Source organism: Strigops habroptila, chromosome 6 (genome assembly GCF_004027225.2).
Source record: "Strigops habroptila isolate Jane chromosome 6, bStrHab1.2.pri, whole genome shotgun sequence".
NCBI lineage: Eukaryota > Metazoa > Chordata > Aves > Psittaciformes > Psittacidae > Strigops > Strigops habroptila.
The window spans coordinates 9,959,188-9,971,200 of NC_044282.2; positions in this window are offsets into that span (position 1 = coordinate 9,959,188).

A 12,013-nucleotide genomic window follows, 5' to 3' on the forward strand; every position below is an offset into this window, starting at 1 on the left:
GCACATGTTAGAAGGAGACTGAAACGGCTTGAAGTGATGGTAGTCAGAGAAAACAATGGCATCTTCTTTGGATCAATAACAGTCTAAAAACAAATTACCATTTTAGCAACAGACATTTGAAAACATGCTCACATTCTCTATTACCTCTGGTTTGAAGCCTTCCTCATCCAGCTTTGCTGGCTTATATATAAATTTCTCCACTCTGCTACCTTTTTTCTTTCAGGGAACTAAAGTCTACTGAGATGTAGATATTTTCTATCTCTAAATCTATTTGTATTTTTGTGGTTGCCTCTTCCAGCCTCTTTTTCCTTGCTTTCCATGATTTTGTTTACCATTCTCAGGCTTCTTCTGTCTCTTGTTTTCAGCTGTTTCATCGTTTGCAATCCCCAGTGAGAGTCCCAGTCCTACAGGTTAATAAGCATTCCCTTGCTTGTCCCTAAAATTTGTAATTAAACATATTTAAAATAAACATAATGGTAAAAAACATAAACAAAAACCCAAACAAGCCAAACCCAAACAAAAAAAAAAAAACCAACCCAAAACAAACACTAAAAATCTCAACATGGAATAATGGAGAAACTAAGTGTTTCTTTGCAAGCAGAATACCTAAAGCTTTAATTTCTTTGGCCAGATTGAATAACTCTAAAGTAACATATTAACTTAACCATCACATCTAGTCTAAATTCCTCAATTGGTGACATACCAGACATGACCCCCCAGGTAAGCCATCAACAGTCCTGAGCCAGTCTTTTGCTGGAGAAAGGTAAGCACTGCTGCTCTGCCTGTCTGTCACATCCCCCTGACCGTCATCCGGGATGCCACTCTGAATAGAAACATCTGTGTTATCCTTAAAAGACATGAAGTTTCCAGCAGCCTCTGCAGCATGACTCAGCCTTGTGGGATAAAATCAGTAATCTACAAATATATTTTTCGTCGGCTCATGTTTGCCATGTTGCCTTTTGCCAAGTTATTTTAGTTCTGAAAACTTCGAGTACTTATCTAATTAAATTAAAAATGCTTACTTGCTTTTGTAAAAATGACAGTTCTGCAGGTGGAAACAGTTTCCCCTTTACCATATACAGTGTTCATGCAGCAAGAGAAATACTGGCAGTGGAAGCAACTAGAAGGTTTAAAAAAAAAATCGTTTAGATCTCGTAGGAAAAAAATAGAACAAAGTTAAATAGTTACACTCTAAACTCCTTTTTCCACTGTTTTAAGATGTCCAACTCAGACAATCAATAGGTCAACAGATAAACTGTCTCAGCTTCTCTAAACCATTTTGTGATGTCTTAAAGTAATTTCTAGCTAATCCATAGCAATAGTCCATAAATTACAAAAGGAGCTAAATTTGAGTAACAGTAAAAGATCTCAGTAAATAGGCTGAATCTCAGCATAATGTGTTATCAGTAATAGGTGCCAAACATCATGTTTACAGCATGAAGGACTTTGCTATGAAAGGGCAGTGACAAAGACCAATCAGTTTGCTATCTGAAAGAATCCCATACTATCACAATAGAGAAATTTATGAGTTGTGGCTAAGAAAGGAATCCCAATTTGTAAAAGAGACTATTTTCCTCTATTTATAACATCAGGGACTATTAAAGAAATAACATCTTATTCCATTCCCACACTTCAAGAAGCCTGGGTAAAAATCAGAATGCTGTGAAAAAAGCCACAGTAAGTGTCATATTAAATAACCCACACAGTTAGGAACTTACGAGACATAGTCTATTTAGTCCATTGACTAGAAGACTCTTAAGTTGGATTGTTGGAAGATTATTTGCTCACTGTCTGTGATTGCCTACATGGGGAAGAGATTTCTGATAACATCTTTTTAACCTAGCCAAACATCTTCCCCTCTACGCCACTCCATGAACAAGAAAAACACATTGCCAACAAGAATCTGTGGGATCTATCAATGAGGAGCTATGGAAACAGACTGGAAGAGGTTGTCGTTTTACAATGAAGATAACCATTCGGTAGAACAAAGTTACTTTTGAGGTAATAAATCATCAGTTCTGATCTGTTTTGTTGAGATATTGTGTTACACTAGAACACACGCAATTCTAAAATACATAACTTATTTCAAGTTCCACAGACCAAGTTATAGTGAGGTAACTCTTATACGTGACCTTTCTGTCCCTAAAATATATTTTAAAAAAATTAATCAGTATCAATAGGTTGTGATACCTTCCAGTTCTTTTTGATGCATTTTAGGCAAATCATAACAAAAACAAACAAAATCAATACAAGGAATTAGAGATGGACAAATCTGAGGTCAAACAGCAAAAAAAGTGTGTATAGAATTTAAGAATAATGGTAATGACAGCACACATTTTCCCTTTCAAATTATAATATGTATCTATATATCACATTGGACTAGAACTGAAGATTTGAACAGATAGAAAATCAAACTTGTTTGAAACATTACTTTGTCAGGAGTAACTAGCATTTGTTTCCTCTAAGGAAGGCACTTGAAGAGCTGCAATGTTGATTGTACTGTTTCTCAAATCACTGGAGTATATTCATGACACCTCTTCTGGCACTGTTTATTAACTGATCACACATAAGTGGACAGAAGTATGACTCTTACTTCAAAGCTAGATTATCCAACCTAGTTTCCCATAATTTAAAATACTATTTCCAGGTATTTTCAGACCATGTCCTTTCAGATTTCATTTTTGCTCAAAATCTAAGCTAAAGCAGAACAAATTTTAATTTCAGATCATGAATGAGGTATTAGTTTTATTACTTTATCTAACAAGAACTGATTCAAAAAGTTTTGTATACTCAGCAGAGCATAAGGAAAAAAAATGCTTTCCCTGTTCCTCTGATACCAAAGCACCGGTAAATTAAAAAAGCCCCACAGCTCCAGAACATAATGCTATTTGATTCTGTTTCATCACACACAAAGAAATGGTCTTAAAGCTCAACATACAAATGCAGCGGTGCATAGAGAGGTAACAACATGGTTTGAAAAATTAGTTTAGATGGGGTTAAATTGGGAACTGACTCTTGACTAATATTTCATCAGGTCAGTTTCCTGCTCAGAAATAGAACAAGGCAAGGAGAATACATGAAATTCACTTAGAATGATGAATGGGGAAAGCAGGCTTATTCTTTTCTCTTTCTTCTTTGTATACCTTTTTTATTTTTGTGGTAGATTTTTAAAGAAACAAACATAACAAAAATTAAAACTCTAAGTGAAATTAACCAAGGGAACTCCAAGGGAAAGAAATCAATATTTGCTCTCTCAAAAGATTTCATCTGCTCTTGGTATTTCCTGTGTTCTAACTCAAAGCCTGCCATGGTATCAATATTCATCCATGATATGGGAATTAGCTGGTTTTAAAATGGACTTAGCTTTTAAAATGTTTCTTTACATTAATATAGACACCCATAAGCCAACACGATCCATTTACACTGCAGCAGTCCTTTGCACCATGGCTGCAGGTAAGGTCACTGCTGGAAGAAAGCAATATTTCTAATAAAACCAGGAGGCTGAGGGTCTCACCATGTTGATAAAATGAACATTCATTGAAAGGGAAAGTAGCCTACTAAAATGGATTTGTCAGTTTTTTTCTAGAGTAGAAGATGAAATTTCAAGCAAAGCATAAAAGTGATGTCCATTGTGTCATATTTGCATTCATCTATTTGAACTTCCCTCTCCTCCAAATTTTTGAATATTTAAATACGGTGTATTTTCTGGAGTTATCAAAACTACTTCCTGCACCACAATTTTCACTTAGAAGGCAAATTACACTTTTTTTTTTTTTCAGATCAAGCTTTTCTTGTTTTGTGCTATGCACTGTTGTAAACAATGCTGTATGCTGTCACAATTTCTGTCACAGACCTTCTAGGTAAAGCCTTCAGGTCCAACAGAAATTATTCCCCATTTCAATTCAGGATGGTGTTTCATTATAATGTTATTTTTCTCCAGCTCTAAATCGAGAAAGAAAAGCTTCCTGCTAGAAAATAGGAAACCAAGGTTTGGAACAAATACAGTTTTGGCAAGGAATTCCTTCTGGGGGAAATTATAGACCCATGAAGCCAGTTAGACCATCTGTCTAAATCACTTTGGAGTTATTCAGATACTCATAGGAAATTCATTTTGCACAGATCCTGGAGGTGAGGGAGAACCATGACCTCTAGATATCCCAAGCCTTTCAAACTTGCATGAAAATTAAATTTAATGAATTTTCAGCCAAATCACATGGAGCCAAACAGCTTTCTCCCTTAGAGAAACTGATTTTATATCCTGAATAATTGCCTTCATCTTTCAACATGCAGTAGACTTGAATTTTCCAAAACTTCCTGAACTGCAGTAGTGAGAAAATCTCAGTCTAACTCTTAACAACCACTGTTCCGAATTTACTCTGCAATGCTGCTGCAGACTACCACTATGGCAATTCTTAATGCCAACTGCTTTTCATCTGTGAGGCTGGAGTTTCAAACAGCTACTGACAACATCATGCAATCCTAACATGCTACGCTGAGGAAAACAGTATGATCTTCTACCTGCAAGCTACTAGTTCATTCTCTATTGAGAATAATAATGGAATTGTTTGCCACAACAAAATTTTGACACCAGATTTCATCAAATATTTTCCAAAAGCATAGTGTTTCTTTTCAGAGGGAAACCCTCTTAAATGTCTCCCATAAAAATAGCTCCCCCTCTCCATCAGCACTTCCCCCTGAAATAACAAAGAATTATTGAAAATATAATTCTCCTTAGAGAAAGAAAGCAATAACTCCCAGGACATGCTCTTATATGCAGCTAAAACAACCTAACAGCCTGACACTAGCTGTAATCCCTGCTCCTATGTTAAATACTACCAACCTCTTGCACCACTCTGTTTCTTACCAGGTGCTTCCACTAGCGTGGTTTATATCGCTAGAAGAGTAGAACAGCATCTTATTTTGTGGGAGCTGTTTTCCAGATGTTTCGTTGGGGAGTGGGAACCCCACCAGGGTTGTAAGCTGAACCTGTAACAAGGGTAGTAGTGCATACATGGAAAATCCTCTCCTCCACGTGTGTCATGCACAGTTAAACTGTTATTTGTTACAGTAGAGAAGATGAAAGTGTCAGAACTCCAATATAAGAAATGTTTGGTTTCACCTCCCCCACCCAAACGTGTTCCTACTATAAATATCAGCTATTGAAGGAGGAGTGTGGTATAGCATAGTCTAGATCATAAGCAGCCAGTTTGACTTGACTTTACAGAGCAGAGGAGGTAAATATCAGAACCTGGTCTTAAAATGAGCCTTTCAGAAGGCATGAATAGGCAATCAACTAGAAAAAAGAGAAATTATATTCTAACCAAGAAAACAAGCTTGGCACCTACAAGAGCAAACGTTTTCCTTTGGAAAAATCCTGGCTGAGACCTACAGTAAATTGCCACATAGCTTTTACTTCAGCATGCTGATTGAGCTGTCCTTTTCCTCCACTGTCCACCACAGTTGCCAGTGTCTATTCCTAAAGTTCTTGTATATCCACAGCTTACACTTTTTTAAAAACCAGAAGCAAAGTATAAGATCAGGAATTAATTTTAAAGGGTTTGTGATCTTCCAGCAGAAGGATGCACTCAAATCATAACTGTAAAGGAGTACTTTAACCATTACTTGCAAATTCCAGGTTGATGACAACACAGTCAACTCATGATCTCACAATGTGTGTTGTGGATCGGCTGGCTTTGGCCTTTCTCCAGCTTCCTTGAGTGCAGCCACAGGTTCCTGGCATAATGCTTTGCTCAGCCTGCTACTGTTCAAAAGCTGTCACAACTCCTAACAGAAACCTGTCTGGAATTTTGTCCTGAAGTGAATGTTCTAAATATAGTCTCTGAGTGTTACTTATGTAAAAGTATGAGCAATATGACCAACTCCACATATATGTCTTCAAAAGTCTTTCGTCAGCAGACTCACAAGACAAAGAGTTGCGTTTAGTTCCTGGCTCCACATCCCTCCTCATGGGCAATGGTATGCAAACCACAAGTTCTCCATGCTGCAGACCCACAACTGTACAACATGGAGAATAATACTTGGTCACTTCAGCTCCTGCACGATCTTCAGGAAGGAGTCTCCTCCTTAGCATTTGTATTAACAGTTTTTATTGAAATTTCAAAACATTCTGGGACAGGAAAGTATGAAGAAATGCATGAATTACAGTAACAGTCTCATGTTTTATGATTATGAAAAAGTCAAAGTCACAAAAAGAATGTGCTGCTCACAAAGGCCAAGGGACCTAGCTGCGCTTTAGAAAAACATTCCACTCTGACATGTAGTAGAGGCCAATTTTGACATATCTTTATTTTATTTAATCCCAGTGATAATTTCACTGAGATTATATTAGGCTATTTGTAAATTCAATTTCAAAAATTTCATCTGTGAATACAGAAAGCCATGCTGAGACTTGCTAAATCTTTTCTCAAAAAGGTAAATTGAGGAACTTAGGCTAGATGTGATGGCTAAGTTGATATGTTACTTTAGAGTTATTTAATCTAGCCAAAGAAATTAAAGCTTCAGGTATTCTGCTTGCAAAGAAAATCTTAGAATTATAAGATCAGTGAATAATAAGGCAGGGCAGTCAATTTAAAACAGTAGCTTGGAAAAGTAAGTACTTTTCTCCTTTGGCCTCAAACTAACATCCTGTCCTGATTTTGGCTGGGATAAAGTTACTTTGCTTCCTAGTAGCTGGTACAGTGCTGTGTTTTGGCTTTAGTCTGAGAACAATGCTGATAACACACCAATGTTTTAGTTGTTGCTCAGTAGCACTTATCCTGACCAAGGACTTTTCAGTCCCTCATGCTTTCAAAGTGGGAAGGGGCATGAGAAGCTGCGAGGGAACAGAGACAGGAGACCTGACCTGAACTAGCCAAAGGGATATTCCATACCACAGCACGTCATGCCCAGTATATATTATATTATTATTATATTTTACTTTATTTCAATTATTAAATTGTTCTTATCTCAACCACAGGTTTTACCTTTTTCTGATTCTCTGCCCCATCTCACTGGAGGGGGGAGGGCTGTAGCAAGTGAGTATCTTTGTTTCTGTCTGGGGCTAAACCACAACATATTATATTGAGACACATCATTACCTTTAAAAAAGAACAGGGATTTTTTGAGAAATCTCTTGCTTTTAGTAATTCCAGAGCAACTGACCTGATAAATTCCCAGGCTTTATTCTGATAGAGCTGAATGTCAGGTAAAGTTTCTAGTCAGCTGCCAATATGGAGAGTGAGAGCTCATAAAATTCAGCAGAAGTTTTAGCAAACATACTGTGATCATCTGTGAGGTGACTGTGCAGTTTGATGGATTGCAATTATTATCAGTTAAATGTTCAATTCTTTCCACAAAGTAATCAGCCAACAAAGATTAGATCATTATGCAAATTCAGACAGTGAACACTGTGTGCACAGTGGTGTAGCAAAGATGCTGCAGTGGCAACAAGCTACTTAAGGTACAGAGAGAAACCAGAATTTAAAACAGTAAATGTAATAATAAAAAACAATTAGCGAGAGGGTAAACATTAGGTCTGAAACTAAGAAATTAGAAAAGAAATAACTATCAAATTAGCATGCCAGCATGGATTTGGAAAGCAAGGCCCTTCATAAAATAATCAGAGCACAACAGAGACCATCTGAATTTAAAATTGCAGTTCCAATGGATATGAAAGTATCAACCACTTGCAACAAAAATCAGTCCCAACGGGTATATGAAATCAACAGAGCTCTCACTCTACTGGGGAATGGTGTCTGTGCACTGCTGCCAATTTCTTGACAGAACCATTTTATTAGAACTGCCAGTGTATTGGCCTCAGGCAGCTCTTTTGAAACATCTTACAGTGAAGAGCTTTCCATAAACCCATGGCAGCTATTTTAAAAACCCTGCTTGCCTTTAGCTGGGATCAAGCTCTTCTACCCTCCTGACCCGGATTGAAGAGCTGGCAACCTCATCAAGAGCGAACAAGAAAGTACTTACCTTGTAGCACTAGACAAGCTGGCTGTTAGCTAACAAGGCACAGCCCAGCCCAGCTTGGGAAGCCTTATAGAGACATGAACGCACATATGCCCATGCTATGTCCGTACAACTTCCAGGCAAGAGGGATCAGCTTTGAGTTAGCACATAATTGCATGTCTCCATTGGCAGCCTAGGCAGTTCCAATCTCACTGAGAAACTGCAAGCTCTAAACACCTTCTTATTATATGAAAGTGCTAAAATAATTCCAGGCTTTTGAATCAAAAAGCAATTAAAAATATCATGAGAAAGCCCCAGCTCTACATATTTGTCTAGGTAAAGGTAGTCCAACAGCACTACAACAGATAACAAATCCCGGAAACTAGCTTCAAGAAACGTACTTGTTTCAAAGTTTGTGGCACTAAATACTTGGCATCCAATCCTTTGTATAGGCATTCAAATTGCCATATATTTTTCACATCTTTAGAAGTATTTAAGGCTTTAAAACTGTTTTGAGTGCTCCTCTGCCATTTATGGGTGTGTGTCCTAAGAAATTGCCCAGTTTCTTTAAAATATTTTGATCATTCAGTCTTAGATATACACCACTGATACATTAACATCCAATATCTATCTGCTAATAGTTCACTGCTTTTCAATGAGTTCTTCTTCAGGCTTTATCCGCAAGCCACCAAAAATCTATTCAACTGCTTTTTGCAAAGCAGAAAGCACTAATAGATTTTAATTAACCGCATACACTAGAAAGCATTCATTCAGGAGCCTGCTTCTTTCTGACTATTTTCAAATTGTGACTAACCCCATCTCCCACTCTGCTTTGCTGTGACTCTGCAAGAGCCATTTATTTCTTTGTGAATAGGGAACATTGAAAGAAAATGTGTTCTGAAATGCAGCAGTGCACTACTCCACCTGGTCTAGAGATGAAAGGTACAAAAACTCTTAAGCAGCATAGGCCAGTCACCAAAAAGAAGGATTTCAGACTAGGAAAACAAATTAACCCCCTTTACCCACAAAAAAAAGTAGGGATTAGGCCCATGCCCGATTTGATAGAGAACACTTTTTGTGCTGTCTGCCAGACTGAAAGCAAAACACCACTCCTAGAACCTGCTATTGATAAGATGTTTGCAAAAGAGAAATTACAGAGGAATTAACTACAAATTATCTTGGTTTCTCAAATTTCCCAGTAAGCAGCAAAAGCTAATTTGAGAGGGGAGGAGTAAAAGAAAACAAACAAATAAACAAAACAAGCCCTCAAACCACCAAGACTAAATAAAAATGGGGATAGTGATTTTTTCTCTCTTCTGCATCTCAGTCTAATGCGAACAGGAGAAAGGCATTTATACTTTATGATTGTGATGATATTATAGGACAGGCCATTTCTCACAATACCAAGAGAACTAGTACCCAACTACCTACGAATCTGTTGGTTAATCTACTTCTGATACTGTAAAAATCACTGCTGATCACTTATGTAATCCTGTCGACAATTCAGCCTCTGGGATTTCAGATACGGAGATCTCCAAACCTAATCCAACCCTTTTAGATTTACTAAATCTCTGAAATTTACATCTGGCTCTTCCGTAATTCCTAAATCTGTACCATATAATACCTAACTCTTGGGTGTAATCTCAGCTTGCCTGCCTGTGCACTAAAGAAGTCAGTAAAAGAAATTTATACCAGCTACCACCACTACATGTGTAACATTTCAAAGGACACTCTAAGGACCTGTTTTTTCACAACCCAAGGCCACTGATAACACTCTTCCTGTATTTACTGTGATTACTTTTTCAACTTTACCTCTTTTTCCATACTGCTTGTGCATATGACACTAATCCTCCTTTGCATTGCTTCCGTTTCCCTCAAGCTCAGTTTGCCTGTAACACCAGGGCAGCAGTATACCTGTAATATATGAATACCTGAATACCTGTAATTTAAAGCTGTAGAGATTAAGTCACTACAGGCCAGAGTTCTCCGACATAAGCTTTATAACTAATTACCCACCCAAAATTATATTAGCACTTAGATAAACACTCATTTGAGTATCATTTCTACTCATTCTTTTTCTGCTTAATCTCCAGGAATCAGGCAGGAGCACTGAGAACTACAGGCTGCGTGAGCCCCCAGTTTGTAAGGAGCGCCATGACGCCATATGCAGCTTCCAACATGGGTTCAACCCTACTGAGTTTCCAGCACATCATTTGAAACATAGAAGTCCTTAGGTTTTTCTATACAATGTCTTTCTGAACCTTTGCCAAAACTGAACTCAGCATTTTGCATTCAAAGCTGGCTTTAAAAATTAAAAGCAGCAAGGAAGGCACTCCAGCAGTCTGCCATGGAACTCACACCAAGAAAAGAGCTATGAGAATACTTTGGCCATCCCTTCCAGATGTTCATATAAATTAATACTACAGTTTCTTTCTCCTTGCATTATCCTCCCATCTTCTACAGCATATGCTAAAAGTTCTAGTTTTGTTCCTTCCAACATCCCTTTCGGCTGCCCAGGTGCTGGTGGGGGGCTGTGGGGCAGCCTCTGTGAGGAGCAGCCAGGGCTACCCTGTGCTGGACACTGGTTCCGGCCAGCTCCAACACACCCACCACAGGGCACAGCTGAGCCCCTCAGGAAAAGTGTGCGTAAGGAAGGGTAAAACACTGCCCAGCAGTACAGAGTGAGAGGAAACTCATGCTGCAAGGAGGTAGAGGAGTCAGGAATGAAGGAGTGAAGTTGAGGCAGGGAAAAAGGTGGCCAAGGGGAAGGTGGTTTAGTTTTGTCTTTGATTCTCACTATCCTATTTAACTGGCAATAAATTAAATTATTTTTCCTCAAGTCAAGTCTGTTTCACTCATGACAGTAATAGGTGAGGGATCTCCCTGCCTTTACCTCCACCCACAAGCCTTTTCATTGTATTTTCTCCCCCGTCCTGTTGAGGAGGGGGAATAAGAGAGTGGCTGGGTGGGAGGCTAGCCAAGGTCAACCCACCACAATGTGGGTTTTGTTCTGATATTGCCAATCACCTTTTCCCCGTACTTTAGGAGGAAATCAAATACTTCGGTTTTAATTGTTACAGCTGCTTTGTTTTTCCTCCACCCAGCAAAATGAACAACTATTTCTGGTATTTTCCCCATTTTTGTAATACTGGATAATATAATTGTTTTTTAAAAACTGGTAACATTTACCTCATTCCTATCCTTTCAAATGGTTACTTTCCCAACATACTGATGAAGTGATGTGTTTCCCACCATTTTTGCAGCATCGTCAATGGACAAACTATAGCCATGTTCAGGTTACAACAATTTAACAACTCAGCTCTGGAAAACCTCATTTATTCTATCCCACTTGAAAGGATATATAAACAATATATGTACTGACTGTAACTCATTACATAGGGGAAGGTGTCTTTATATTGTTTTTGTAAGTCAGAAAAACAAATCACTGAGTTCACCGTTACCATACTTCAGAAATCAACATGCAGAATTATCAGTGTGATATCCTCTACTGCACTAATATACATGCCAATACCATCTTATCTCTAGAAAAAATTCTGTCTGGGTATTCGATTAAGGTTTCGTTGATTATGCTTTGATCAATTAATTTAGTTATATGACTTTGAGGACAGGATATTAAATCTGAATACAACAGGACTTCAGGAAGGGCTTTGAGGTTCAAAATTTCGGTCTGTATACACTGCCATAGACATTTTTTCTTTCTAGGTCTGGAAATAATGCCCTCTTATATAGAGCCACTGTGGCAAATCCTGATAGTTATCTGCTCAGTTGATCAGGAGGACTGTCTCCTGTGGGAGGGACCCCATGCTGGAGGAGGTAAGAGTGTGAGGAGTCCTCCCCGCTGAGCAGGAAGGAGCAGCAGAAACAAAATGTGATGAACTGACCACAGTCCCCATTCCACATACTCCTGCTGCTGGGGGGAGGAGGTAGAGAAAATCAGGAGTAAAGTTAAACCCAAGATCAAGGGAGGAGTAGGGGGAAGGTTTGGTTTTATTTCTTATTACTCTGCTCTGATTTGATTGGTAATAAATTAAACCTA